Here is a 15228-nt window from a genome sequence, read left to right as displayed (position 1 = left end):
CTAATCCACCTACCCTGCACGCTATGGGACAATTTAGTGGGCTAATCCACCGACCCTGCATACTGTGGGGAAATTTAGTGTGGCTAATCCATCTCCCCCGCACACTGTCGGGCAATTTAGTGTGGATAATCCATCAACCCTGCACTCTATGGGACAATTTAGTGGGGCTAATACACCTACCCCGCACACTATGGGGCAATTTAGTGTGGCTAATCCACCTACCCCGCACACTATGGGACAATTGAGTGTGGCTAACCCACCTACACTGCACACTATGGGGCTATTTAGTGTGGTTAATACATCTACCTGAATACTATGGGGAAATTTAGTGTGGCTAATCCACCTACCCTGCACACTATGGGACAATTTAGTTTGGCTAATCCACCTACCCCGCACACTATGGGACAATTTAGTCTGGCTAATCCACCGACCCTGCACACTGTGCGGAAATGTAGTGTGGCTAATCCAACTACCCCGCACAATATGGGACAATTTAGTTTGGCTAATCCACCTACCCCGCACACTATGGGACAATTTAGTTTGGCTAATCCAACTACCCCGCACACTATGGGACAATTTAGTCTGGCTAATCCAACTACCCCGCACACTATGGGACAATTTAGTGTGGCTAATCCACCTACCCTGCACACTATGGGACAATTTAGTTTGGCTAATCCAACTACCCCGCACACTATGGGGCAATTTAGTGTGGCTAATCCACCTACCCTGCACTCTATGGGGCAATTTAGTGTGGCTAATCCAACTACCCCGCACACTATGGGGCAATTTAGTGTGGCTAATCCATCTCCCCTGCACACTATGGGGCTATTTAGTGTGGCTAATCCATCCACCTTGCACACTATGGGGCAATTTAGTGTGGCTAATCCATCTCCCCTGCTCACTATGGGGCTATTTAGTGTGGTTAATACATCTATCCGAATACTATGGGGAAATTTAGTGTGGCTAATCCATCTCCCCCGCACACTATGGGTAAATTTAATGTGGCTAATCCATCTATCCTGCACACTATGGGGAAATGTCGTGTGGCTAATCCACCTACCATGCACACTATGGGGCATTTTAGTGTGGCTAATCCATCTCCCCTGCACACTATAGGACATTTTAGTGTGGCTAATCCTTCTCCCCTACACACTATGGGACATTTTAGTGTGGCCAATCCATCACCCCTGCACACTATAGGGAAATGTAGTGCGGCTAATTCACCTATCCCGCACACTATGGGACAATTTTGTGTGGCTAATCCATCTACCCCACACACTGTGGGGCATTTTAGAGTGGCTAAGCCATCTACCCTGAACACTATGGGACAACGTAGTGTGGCTAATCTATCTATCCTGCACACTATGGGGCAATTTAGTGTGGCCAATCCACCTATCCCACACACTATGGGGCAATTAATGTGGCTAATCCATCTACCCAGCACGCTATGGGGCAATTTAGTGGGGCTAATACACCTACCATGCACACTATGGGACAATTTAGTGTGGCTAATGTATCTACCATACATACTATGGGACAATTTAGTGTGGCTAATCCATCTACCCTTCACACTATGGGGCAATTTAGTGTGGCTAAATCACCTACACTGCACACTGTGGGAAATTTAGTGTGGCTAAGCCACCTACCCTGAACACTATGGGACAACGTAGTGTGGCTAATCCATCTACCCCACACACTGTGGGGCAATTTAGTGTGGCTAAATCACCTACCCTCCACACTGTGGGGCAATTTAGTGTGGATAATCCACCAACCTTGCACACAATGGGGGAATGTCGTGTGGCTAATCCATCTACCCTGCAATCTATGGGGCAATTTAGTGTGGCTAATACACCTACCCTGCACACTATGGGTCAATTTAGTGTTGCTAATCCATCTACCCCACACACTGTGGGGCAATTTAGGGTGGCTAATCCATCTACCTTACACAATATGGGACATTTTAGTGAGGCCATTCTATCTCCCCCGCACACTATGGGGTAATTTAGTGTTGCTAATCCATCTACCCCACACACTGTGGGGCACTTTAGTGTGGCTAATCCATCTACCCGACTCACTATGGGGCAATTTAGTGTGGCTAATCCATCCACCCCACACACAATGGGGCAATTTAGTGTGGCTAATCCACCTACTCCGCACACTATGGGACAATTGAGTGTGGCTAATCCACCTACACTGCACACTATTGGGCAACGTAGTGTGGCTAATCCATCTATGCTGCACACGGTGCGGCAACTTAGTGTGGCTAATCCACCTGTCCCGCACGCTATGGGACAATTGAGTGTGGCTAACCCACCTACACTGCACACTATGGGGCTATTTAGTGTGGTTAATACATCTACCTGCACACTATGGGGAAATGTAATGTGGCTTATCCAACTATCCTGCACATTATGGAACAATTTAGTGTGGCTAATCCATCTACCCTGCACACTGTGGGGCAATTTAGTGTGGCTAATCCACCTACCCCGCACACTATGTGGAAATTTAGTGTGGCTAATCCATCTACCCTGCACACTCTGGGACAATTTAGTGTGGCTAATCCATCTACCCTGCACACTATGGGGCAATTTAGTGTGGCTAATCCATGTACCATTCACACTGTGGGACAACTAAGTGTGGCTAATCCACCTACCCTGCACAATATGGGACAATTTAGTCTGGCTAATCCTCCTACCCTGCACACTATGGGACAATTTAGTGTGGCTAATCCACCTACCCTGCACACTATGGGGCAATTTAGTGTGGCTAATCCATCTACCCTACACACCAAGGGGGAAATGTTGTGTGGCTAATCCATCTACCCCGCACACTATGGGGCAATTTACTGTGGCTAATCCATCTACCATGCACACTATGGGACATTTTAATGCAGCTAATCCATCTCCCCCGCACACTATGGGGAACTTTAGTGTGGCTAATCCATCTACCGTGCACTCTATGGGGAAATGTAGTGTGGCAAATCCATCTACCATGCACCCTATGGGGCAACGTAGTGTTGCTAATCCATCTATCCCACACACTGTGGGGCAATTTAGTGTGGGTAATGCATCTACCCTGCACGCTATGGGGCAATTTAGTGTGGCTTATCCACCTAACCTTCACACTATGGGACAATTTAGTGTGGCCATTCCATCTACCCCGCACACTGTGGGGCAAATTATTGTGGATAATCCACCTACCCCGCACACAATGGGGGAATGTAGTGTGGCTAATCCACCTACCCTTCACACTATGGGACAATTTAGTGTGGCTAATCCATCTACCCTGCACACTATGGGGCAATTTAGTGTGGCTAATCCATCTATCCTACACACTATGGGGCAAGTTAGTGTGGCTAATCCACCTACACTGCACACCATGGGGCAATTTAGTGTGGCTCATCCATCTACCCTACATATTATGGGACATTTTAGTGTGGCCATTCCATCTCCCCCACACACTATTGGGCAATTTAGTGTGGCTAATCCATCTACCCTGCACACTATGGGGCAATTTAGTGTGGCTAATCCATCTACCCTACACACTATGGGACATTTTAGTGTGGCTAATACACCTACCGTGCACTCTGTGGGGCAATTTAGTGTGGCTAATTCATCTACTCCACACACTGTGGGGCAAGTTAGTGTGGCTAATCCACCTACACTGCACACCATGGGGCAATTTAGTGTGGCTAATCCACCTACCCTGCATACTATGGGGCAATTAGTGCAGCTAATCCACCCACCCTGCATACTATGGTACAATTTAGTGTGGCTAATCCACCCACCCTGCATACTATGGGACAATTAGTGTAGCTAATCCACCCACCCTGCACACTATGGGACAATTTAGTGTGGCTAATCCACCTACCCTGCACACTATGGGACAATTAGTGTAGCTAATCCACCCACCCTGTACACTATGGGACAATTTAGTGTGGCTAATCCACCCACCCTGCACACTATGGGACAATTTAATGTGCTAATCCACCCACCCTGCACACTATGGGACAATTAGTGTAGCTAATCCACCTACCCTGCACAATATGGGACAATTTAGTCTGGCTAATCCTCCTACCCTGCACACTATGCGACAATTTAGTGTGGCTAATCCGTCTACCCTGCACACTATGGGGAAATTTAGTGTGGCTAATCCACCTACCCTGCACACTATGGGGAAATTTAGTGTGGTTAATCCACCTACCATGCACACTGTGGGACATTTTAGTGTGGCTAATCCATCTTCCCTGCACACTATGGGGCAACGTAGTGGGGCTAATCCATCTACTCTGCACACTATGGGGCAATTTAGTGTGGCTAATCCATCTACCCTCCACCCTATGGGACATTTTAATGCAGCTTATCCACCTCCCCCACACACTATGGGGAACTTTAGTGTGGCTAATACATCTACCGTGCACTCTATGGGGAAATGTAGTGTGGCAAATCCACCTACCATGCACCCTATGGGACAATTTAGTGTGGCTAATCCACCTACCCTGCACACTATGGGACAATTTAGTGTGGCTAATCCACCTACCCTGCACACTATGGGGCAATTTAGTGTGGCTAATCCATGTACCATTCACGCTGTGGGACAACTAAGTGTGGCTAATCCACCTACCCTGCACAATATGGGACATTTTGTCTGGCTAATCCTCCTACCCTGCACACTATGGGACAATTTAGTGTGGCTAATCCATCTACCCTGCACACTATGGGGCAATTTAGTGTGGCTAATCCACCTTCCCTGCTCACTATGCGACAATTTAGTGTGGCTAATCCACCCACCCTGCACACTATGGGGCAATTTAATGTGGCTAATCCACCTACCCTGCATACTATGGGACAATTAGTGTAGCTAATCCACCCACCCTGCACATTATGGGACAATTTAGTGTGGCTATCCACCTACCATGCACACTATGTGGCAATTTAATGTTGCTAATCCACCTACGCTGCACACTATGTGGCAATTTAGTGTGGCTAATCCATCTATCCTGCACACTATGGGGCAATTTAGTGTGGCTAATCCATGTACCATTCACACTGTGGGACAATTTAGTGTAGCTAATCCACCTACCCTGCACACTATGGGACAATTTAGTGTGGCTAATCCACGTACCCTGCACACTATGGGGCTACTTAGTGTGGCTAATCCATCTACCCTGCACACTATGGGACAATTTAGTGTGGTTAATCCATCTACCCTGCACACTATGGGGCAATTTAGTGTGGCTCATCCATGTACCATTCACACTGTGGGACAATTTAGTGTGGCTAATCCATCTACCCTGCACACTAAGGGACAATTTAGTGTGGCTAATCCATCTACCCCGCACACTATGGGGAAATTTAGTGTGGCTAATCCATCCACCCTGCACACTATGGGATAATTTAGTGTGGCTAATCCACCAACCATGCACACTATGTGGCAATTTAATGTGGCTAATCCACCTACGCTGCACACTATGTGGCAACTTAATGTGGCTAATCCATCTACCCTGCACACTATGGGGCAATTTAGTGTGGCTAATCCATGTACCATTCACACTGTGGGGCAATTTAGTGTGGCTAATCCACCTACCCTGCACAATATGGGACAATTTAGTGTGGCTCATCCATCTACCCTGCACACTATGGGACAATTTAGTGTGGCTAATCGTTCTACCATTCACACTATGGGACAATTTATTGTGGCTAATCCATCGACCCTGCACACTATGGGACAATTTAATGTGGCTAATCCATCTACCCTGCACACTATGGGACAATTTAGTGTGGCTAATCCATCTACCCTGCACACTATGGGGCAATTTAGTGTGGCTAATCCATGTACCATTCACAATGTGGGACAATTTAGTGTGGCTCATCCATCAACCCTGCACACTATGGGACAATTTAGTGTGGCTAATCGTTCTACCATTCACACTATGGGACAATTCATTGTGGCTAATCCATCTACCCTGCACACTATGGGACAATTCATTGTGGCTAATCCATCTACTCTGCACACTATGGGACAATTTAGTGTGGCTAATCCATCTACCCTGCACACTATGGGACAATTCATTGTGGCTAATCCATCTACCCTGCACACTATGTGGCAATTTAGTGTGGCTAATCCACCTACATTGCACACCATGGGGCAATTTAGTGTGGCTAATCCATCTACCCTACACACTATGGGGCATTTTAGTGTGGCCATTCCATCTCCCCCGCACACTATGGGGCAATTTAGTGTGGCTAATCAATCTACCCTACACACTATGGGACATTTTAGTGTAGCCATTCCATCTCCCCCGCACACTATGGGGAAATTTAGTGTGGCTAATCAATCTACCCCACACACTGTGGGGCAATTTAGTGTGGCTAATCCATCTACCCTGCACACTATGGGGCAATTTTGTGTGGCTAATCCATGTACCATTCACACTGTGGGACAATTTAGTGTGGCTAATCCACCTAACCTGCATTTCTTTCTATTGTGGAGGAACTCCATGCAGACACGGGGAGAAGGTGTAAACTCCACACTGAGGGTGAAATTGAACCCGGGTCCCTGGCGCTGTGAGGCAGCACTGCTGAGCCACTGTTGTCCACCCCACTGTTTCAGGATCTTTTCCATTTGTCTTTGAGGATATTTGGGGGTCAGTTTAATGTTGCTTCCAAAACAGTGCAGCATTCCCTCAGACTCCCAGACTGTAACTGAGAGGGACACGACATTCTGAATTAGGCTGGATTGTGTCACCCACATGAGGGGCAGCTTGGTACTCACTGCCCATCTCAACCTGCTGGCACAGTTCAGGGCAGCGGGAGAGAAAAATGAAAAGGAAATTTACAAACAATAAAACATTGAGGAAATGGGTTTCTCACACTGGGTAGGATTAATGATTGCCTGGACAGAAAATAAAGTTGTACATTTAGCAAGCGCCTTTGACAAATACCAGAAGTCCTAGGACGCTTTACATTTCTTCTGCAGTCCTGTCACTTGTTTGTGAGTAGGAAACGTGGCACCCAATGTAGGCACAGCAAGATCCCACAATCATTGGCCAGATTGTGTGCTTAATATTTGATGCGTGTTGAGGAACTCTCTCCATACGCCCCTCACCCCACACCCCCTCGAAATAATCACACAGGACGCCAGTGGGAGGAGGGGGAGGGGGGTGGGGTCAGGTACTTTACATTTCTATCAAATGCTCATACCTCTGAAAAATCACTCTTTAGGGACGAGAGCAGCAGGAGAGCAGCAAATCTGTGTGTCTGTAGAGACGGGGTGTAGGGAGTGCGGTTTTGCAATGAGTAGGGTCCTTGTAGACTCTGATATGGGACGTGAGGTCAGGGGTTCCCTGTAGGGTCAGAGGAAGGACAGCAGTACACTTAGGAGGTGATGGCCTCATGGGCTGCTAATGAAGGGACCCAGGTAATGTCCCAGGGACCTGGGTTCGAAACCTGCCACAGGAGATTGTGGAATTGATAAAATTAGGAGTCTAATAATGACCATGTGCTGATTGTAGGGAAGGCCCCTCTGGTTCACTAATGTCCCCGAGGTAAGGAACTGCCAGCCTTACCCAATCTGGCCCACGTGTGACTCCAGACCCACAGCAATGGCGCTTAACTGCCCTCTGGGTAGAAAAATGAGCAGGTTAGGTGAATTGGCCAAGTTAAATTGCCTATAGTGTTAGATGCAGTAGTCAGGGGTAAATGTAGGGAAATGAAGGTGGGTTACTCTTTGGAGGGTCGGTGTGGACTTGTTGGGCCGAAGGGTCTATTTCCACACTGAAGGGAATCAGGGAAACACTGAATGAGCAAATTTTAAAAATTCAGGCACAGCCGTTACATCTGAAAGGCCGGTAGTGGACTGGTCGGCAGTGATGTGCTTCACCTAATTCAGCACAAGTTCAAAGGGAGAGCTGCAACCAGCAGGGAACAGGGAGGAGGTTATATACATCTTCCACAATTTTAACACAGATTTTGCTTCAAAAGAACTTCATTGGTTGTAAATTGTTTGAGCTATCCTGAAGTTGTGAAGGGCGCTATGTAAATGCAGTTTCTGTCCTTCCTTACTAAAAGAAAACCAAGTCTAGCAGATGCCTAGCTTCTAAAACCACAGAGCTGAGGGTGGCCATTCAGTTCATCATTTCCGTGATGGCCATTTGAAAAAGGTATCCAGAACCTCTCACTCCCCTGTCACTCAGCCTGTAAATATGTTGATCAATGGAGACTAGTTTTACAGCATTAAAGTTAGTTCTGTCCAGAAAGTATAAATAGGGGAAAATATTTTATAATAAATTAGCCGGGAAATATGTAAAGTTCTTTTCTACCCATATTTCTTGACTTGGAAGCGTAATGGCTCCAAGTCCATTGAGATCTGAGAGCAAATGCTGTGCAACTGTTATTTATAGTTCTTCCACAGGGTGGCGGTGTTGCCTGTAAAACCAACACTTGCTCCAAAGTTGGAACTCTCTCAAACAAAAACAGAGTGTTGGAGAAACTCTGCAGTTCTGGCAGCATCTGCAGAGAGAAACAGAGTTAATGTTTGGGGGTCGAATGACCCTTCTTCAGAACTCTCTCAACCTCATGCCAGTTCAAAAGTAGGGTAATCTATCTGTCACCTGTCTCTCTTCACCCAGTTGGCTTGAAAAGAAATGGAAGTTACAGAGACGATACTGACCAGGAGAGTGAGACCAGGCTACTCTGCCCCTCTAGCCTGTTCTGCCGCTTAATATGATCTGTTGCTGGTCTGAATCCAAATACCCCCAAGAACCGTCCCACCTGGGGTGGGGGACTCCAGAACTAGAGGGCATAGGTTTAGGGTGAGAGAGGAAAGATATAAAAGAGACCCAAGGGGCAACATTTTCACACAGAGGGTGGTACGTGTATGGAATGAGCTGCCAGAGGAAGTGGTGGAGGCTGGTACAATAACAACATTTAAAAGGCATCTGGATGGGGACATGTATAGGAAGGGTTTAGTGGGATATGGGCCAAGTGCTGGGAAACGAGGCTAGAATAGGTTGGGATATCTAGTCAGCATGGACAAGTTGGACCGAAGCATTCTGTGCTGTCCATCTCTATGATCTCCTGCTCCTGATAAATCCACAAAGCACTTAATTAAAATGTGTGTCTCCTCCCCTGACCTATCTCAGCACTGATTTCAGCCTCTTTCCTTCCATCTAGTCACCGACCTTCTCACTAAACCCCACCTGCCTGAGTTCCCTGGTCCTTTGGTTCTCACTGCAGGATGTGTGTTCCCACATCATCACGTGAACCAGTGCTGATAGTTGTGCCCCTGAACTGCTGTATAACACCCTCACGACCTCCCCACGCTCACTTGCATGGGGCAGTGGGGGCAGTGGGGGCAGAGGGGGGAGGTGAGACAGCAGAGTTCCAGCTGGACTGAGCCGGCCATCAGTTAGCCCGCTGTCCATCTGGTCGTGGCTTCACCCTGAACTCCCCAGCGATCTGGAACAGAGACATGGCTGGGGGGGGGGAGAAGGTAAAACAGAAATCTCAGCATTTTTAACCCCCCCCCCCCCCTCCACCTCCTCCTGACCTGTGTACGGGCTGTGGGTGTTATTGGCTAGGTCAGTATTTTCTGTCCATCCCTAATTACTCTCAAAGCTGAAATATCTGTTGCCCCCTTCAGCAAAAGTCTATTCACATCAGTGTCTATTCTCCCTGCCTCATGGTAGATCACATACTGGGAGGGACTCCCGTGATGACGTGGTAGCGTCCACACTCCTGGACTGGGAGACCAGGTTTATGCCCTACCTGGTCCAGAGATACGTGACAGCAGGATGGTTCGGAAAATAGGTTCAAAAATCTTTTTAAAAAAAAGAATAAACTCGCTCGCTCCCACAAACACGGAGCCTGTTTCACAACTGGGCCCCTCTACAGGTGGCAAAGACTGCTCCTCCAATGGCAATGCAGCCAATCACTGCATAGCAAGATCCCACAAACAGCACCTCGCTCCCTTCCCCCACGCCTCCCTCCCCACCCACTCAGCCCCCTCCTAACTCTGTTGCTGCACGAATCCCTCTAACAGAAGCTGCAGCCCCGATGCCCCTGTTTCCCATGGACAGCACCACTTAGGCAGCCCCGATGCCCCGTTTCCGATGGACAGCACCACTTAGGCAGCCCCGATGCCCCATTTCCGATGGACAGCACCACTTAGGCAGCCCCAATGCCCCTGTTTGCATGAGTTTTTCCGAGTCGCTCCCTGTTTTGTTCATTTATTGATTGTTGCGTTTTGCCAAGGGGTGGAGCGGGATGGCGGTATCGGTGGGAGGAGCTCTGAGACAGCAGACGCACCATTTGCAGCGTCGTGGTGCCCGTGCCAGGGCCGGGGTAGGGGGCAAGGGGGTTACCATGGGCTGTGGGTTGCCGTTGGAAACAATTCCTACCTGCTCCAGAGGAATGACGAGGAAGGATCCTCCGCCAGCGCTCTCGGTGACGATGGCGAGGAACCTGGGGTTGATGGCACAGAAGTGGTTGTCATGAACGTTCTTGGTGATGGAGATGCCGTCGAAGCAGTGTTCTCGGCTGGCGGCCTTGCCGTAGACATTCCGGAACTTGGAGTTGCGGTACTGTGGGCGCCATGACATCTGGAAAGGAAGCAGAAGCGATGGTGTTAATGGAAATCTCCCCCAGGGGTAGGGGCCGGGCATCTATCACATTCTTACATCGGTACCAGACTGCGCAGTTTAAGACAATTACGGACCCACAACCTTCCAGTATTAAAGGTCACTCTTTCAGAGTCAGTAGATGTGGAGCTGGAAGAGCACAGCAGGTCAGACAGCATCCAAGGAGCAGGAAACACAACATTTCAGGCTTCACATCTATTGACTCTGACTTCTGCAGTCCTTACTGCCTCCCACTCTCTCAGAGTAGTCAGTCAGCAAGGACAGAACCTAAACTGAGTGTGTCTGTGATACCATAAATAGCTGCTAATAAACTTCAAGATATCTGTTTCAACACAAACAGAGGAACAGGAATGATGCAGGATAATATGGGAACTGGGTTTCAATATGTAAGGGTTGTTTGTCTATTACAGAGACAGGGGGAGAGAGAGAGAGAGAGAGGGAATACCCCAAGCTGATAGGCTGCCAAATTCCAAACATTCCAGAGCTTTCCAGAGGGCAGCTGGGAGGACAGCATCAATATGGTTTGCACATTTTGCCTACGTGTGAGCTGGCACAGTGATCAGTACCCATAAGGACAACGTCAGGGAAATCTTAAATAGCCCAACACTTCACCGCAGTGAAATGGGCCACTGCAGACTGCCGTACAAAGTGCTATATTTGTGTCAAGTGTGGAGCTGGACAGCAGGTTGACATCTGTGCACCCAATGAGACTGCCGTGTTGTCTACTCTTCCTCTTCCTAATCTGGTGGCTGACTGCTACTTGGCATCTGTGACTGAGCGTGAGGAAACATGTTGACTGCTTTGCCTGATTGTCTCAGATGGTATTGGTGGGCACCTTCTGGTGGCCTCCTAGAGAGGGCTCCGTCTGGCTGGGCAGGGGCTGGAAATACAGAGGGAGACAACCAGGCACCTCTGGAATATCCCAGGACGGCTTCCCCACGGGTCCCGGTCTGACACTCCTCTTCCCCCTCAATGGGCAATAGCACCTCACCCAGCCAATCAGTTGGTGTATCCATGCCTCTCAGGTGAAGGTCTTGGCACATGGGCAGTAGAAGTTGACCCTTTGAAGAGTGTGAGCTCCACCCTCCTCCTGGCTGTGGCCCCATGTCTGTGACCCTGAGCTGACTCTGATAGGATCACCCATGTAGGTGATACCCCCGAGGCTGGGGAAGGACAGGGAGGAAGGCACTGACATGGTCATCTCTGAGGTTCAGGATTGTTCCTCTTTAGAGGCAAATCCAAGGGGCTGTTAGAGAGAGAGACCTGGGGGGTGGTGTGTGGACAGTGCGCTCTTCTTTACCCTACACATCTCTGCGTACTATTGGTAAATTAGCAAGACAAATTCACCCTAACCTGCACATCCTTTTGGACTGTGGGAGGAAACCAGAGCACCCAGAGGAAACCCACACAGACACGGGGAGAATGTGCAAATTCCACAGACACAGTCACCCGAGGCTGGATTCGAACCTGGTGCTGTGAGGCAGCAGTGCTAACCACTGAGCCACCAGGTTGTTTAGAAAATATCTGTAACAAATGTGCCACACGTTCAGACGTGAACTAGGTTGGAAGCAAGACAGAACATTTAGCTCAATAGATCAATAGATACAAGAATTTACATCACATCATTCAAATCACGCCAAATCCTTTTACAGCCAACACTTACAAGTGTAGTCTTTGTTATAATTTTCTAAACTACAGTACCAAAGCTTGTACAGCAAGGCCCCAGTAATTTTCTATCATTTCAAATATTTATCTGATTTCCTTTTGAAAACGATGATTAAATATTCCATTCACCTTTTTAGTCAATGGACATGGGAACACAATACATGGCTTAGAAATGTCTTCCCTCATGCTGCCTATTTCTGTCATAATCACCATGAACTTTGTCCTGTGGTTACTTGTCCTTCTGTTCATGAAAATGGGTCTCAAACCTGCCTTAATATTGAACAGAGATGGAAATGCTGCGTTTTTCCAGCAACACATTTCCATCTCTGATCTCCAGCATCTGCAGACCTCACTTTCTCCTTAATATTGAACAGCCCTATTCAATATCATAATGACCTTCTCTGTACCAAGGAAAGCAAACTCCCAGTTTCTCCAGTCTCAGGGTTAAGTGTAGAGTAATAGGGTAGGGGTGGTTACTCTTCAGAGGGTCGGTGTGGACTTGTTGGGCCGAATGGCCTGTTTCCACACTGTAGGGATTCTATATTTCTTTCTTTTCGAATCTGGTGGCTGTGTAGAACAATGTAAGGAGAGTTGTTAGAGGCAGGAGCTACCACCTTGACTGAAGGTCTCAGTGACATACAGCTGCTTGATCTGATTGGAGGTGTTCCTGTTGGACAGTTAGAGATATCCAACCCAGCCTTTAGCCCCTTCCCCCTGCTATCCCAGCACCTCATCAACCTGCTCCCTGAAGAAGGTCAAGAGCCTCATGTTCATGCACCTGGGCACATTCATATGTAACATGCTCATCCTTACCCTTACAGGCAAAGATACAGTGACAAGGGCATGACAACACTGTGTCTGCACGCATAGATACAGAGAGAGATGGCAACCCTTAGAGCTGTGATTGGCTCAGTGTGTTACTAATACCAATGTGGTTTGGTGGGGAGGACAGTTCTGAGTTAGAGGGTTCTCAATGGAATGTGGCTTAGTGTCACTAATGAGTTAAAGTCAATGAGAAACAACAAAGCATTCTGCAATGCGTGTCCCTGAGAGCTGTTGGTCCAGAAGCCAAGTTTATGGCTGTGTCCTTGTCCCATGTCCGTTCAGATGGAAAGCTACCTGAAGGGTACATTCTCTAGGTCGTGATGAGGTCAGTGAGGTGATAGTGCAGCACGGCCGGGTGTTTGAGCTCCTTTGTGCTTTCAGAGTGAACCCTGGCATATGGGTGAGAGGTAGTGCCACTGTGGTGCCAATTGTGCAACACTGGTCGCTGCAATGAAGTGGCAGACATTGACTCAATCTGGCACGTCTCCAGTGGTAACCTCACAATGCCAGCTCACACTCTCAGAGACATGAAACATCAAGGAAAGAATGAGACACACTCTGGTTAAGGTCAGCAGGTCCTCTGTTCCCTTGTAACCCTCTCTTGAGTCACCCATGGGTACTGACCTCCTGTGGAGCCCAGACTGCCTTCCTTTGGTGGTGGCCTCCTGTTGGCACAGCCTTCCCAAATCTCCCGGCTAACCCTCAGGAGGAATCCTTACTGCCCCGCTAGGAAATTTTTTTTAAACTTGTGTTTATGTTTATGTAATGATCAGAGAAGCATATAATTGTGTAAGAGGTGATGATGGCCTAGCGGTATTATTGCTAGACTAATAATCCAGAGACTCCAGTAATGTCTGGGGTACCAGGGTTCAAATCCTGCTATGGTAGATGGTGGAATTTGAATTCAATAAATGTCTGGACTTAAAAGTCTGATGATTGCCAATTGTTGGAAAAACCCATCTGGTTCACTAATGTCCTTTTATGGAAGGAAATCTGCCATCCTTACCTGGTCTGGCCTACGTGTAACTCCAGACCCATAGCAATGTTGTTGACTCTTACCTGCCCTCTGGAACTGATAACAAATGCTGACCTAGCCAGCCCTCATCGCGTGAATGAATATTTTTTTAGAAAACCTGACCAGTGGGCTCCCCCCCCCCCCCCCCCAGGCAGAAACACTTACCACTTAATTTCAAAAAAATCCACCTCTGATAGAAAAGAGGACATTATAATCAGCCCAGAGATTTGCTGCAAGTGAATGTTGTAATTGTCCATCATTTCCTCTGGCAGCTCATTCCTGAAGAAACGTAGAGGGGTTCTCCCTAGTGTTCTGATCAATATTTATCCCACAACCTACATCATAAAAATGGATTATCTGTTGTTATCACTGTATATGTATCGGCTGTTGCATATCCTACTGTAAAGACGATAAAAATTGGACGGTATTTTATATCTGACTTTAATACCTGAGACTGAAATGGTTCTGGGAAAGGAAGAACACTGGCTTGTAAAGGCTGCAGCAATCCCTTGACCACGGGTTGGTCAAGTTTTCAACACTTTATAGCATCATCTGCACTGAGGCCAAGTGAGCACCATGTGATTCCTGCCCGTGTATCCATGGTGATGGCACTGAATCTCAGAGTTGAGGGGGTGAATAATCAGCATCACCAGAACAAAACTCCCTAAAGTGAGTCAGGATGGGATGACCATTTATTGCAATTTTTGTTTAATGATTTCAAGGCATTAATCTAATCTCTGAGATGAGACATTGAAGTTTATGCATCGCTCTCATGACTCTTAATACTGTTGGAATCCCATGTGAGATTAAAGCTGTACATCAGTCACCAAGTATCTACTAGATTAGACAATGCCTCAGGAGCTTTATTTGAATCATAGCATCTCTACAGTGCAGAGAGAGCCCATTCAGCCCATCATGTCTGCACTGACCCAGTCCATGATCCTATCCCCATAACCCTGCATTTACTACAGTCGATCCTGCACATCCCTAGACACTACAGGCAATTTCCCACGGCCAATCCACCTAACCTGCACATCTGTGGGAGGAAACCCACGCAGACATGGGGAGAATGTACAAACTTCAC

The sequence above is a fragment of the Chiloscyllium plagiosum genome, chromosome 13 (genome assembly GCF_004010195.1).
Source record: "Chiloscyllium plagiosum isolate BGI_BamShark_2017 chromosome 13, ASM401019v2, whole genome shotgun sequence".
Taxonomy (NCBI): domain Eukaryota; kingdom Metazoa; phylum Chordata; class Chondrichthyes; order Orectolobiformes; family Hemiscylliidae; genus Chiloscyllium; species Chiloscyllium plagiosum.
Note: the sequence above shows the minus strand (reverse complement) of the source record.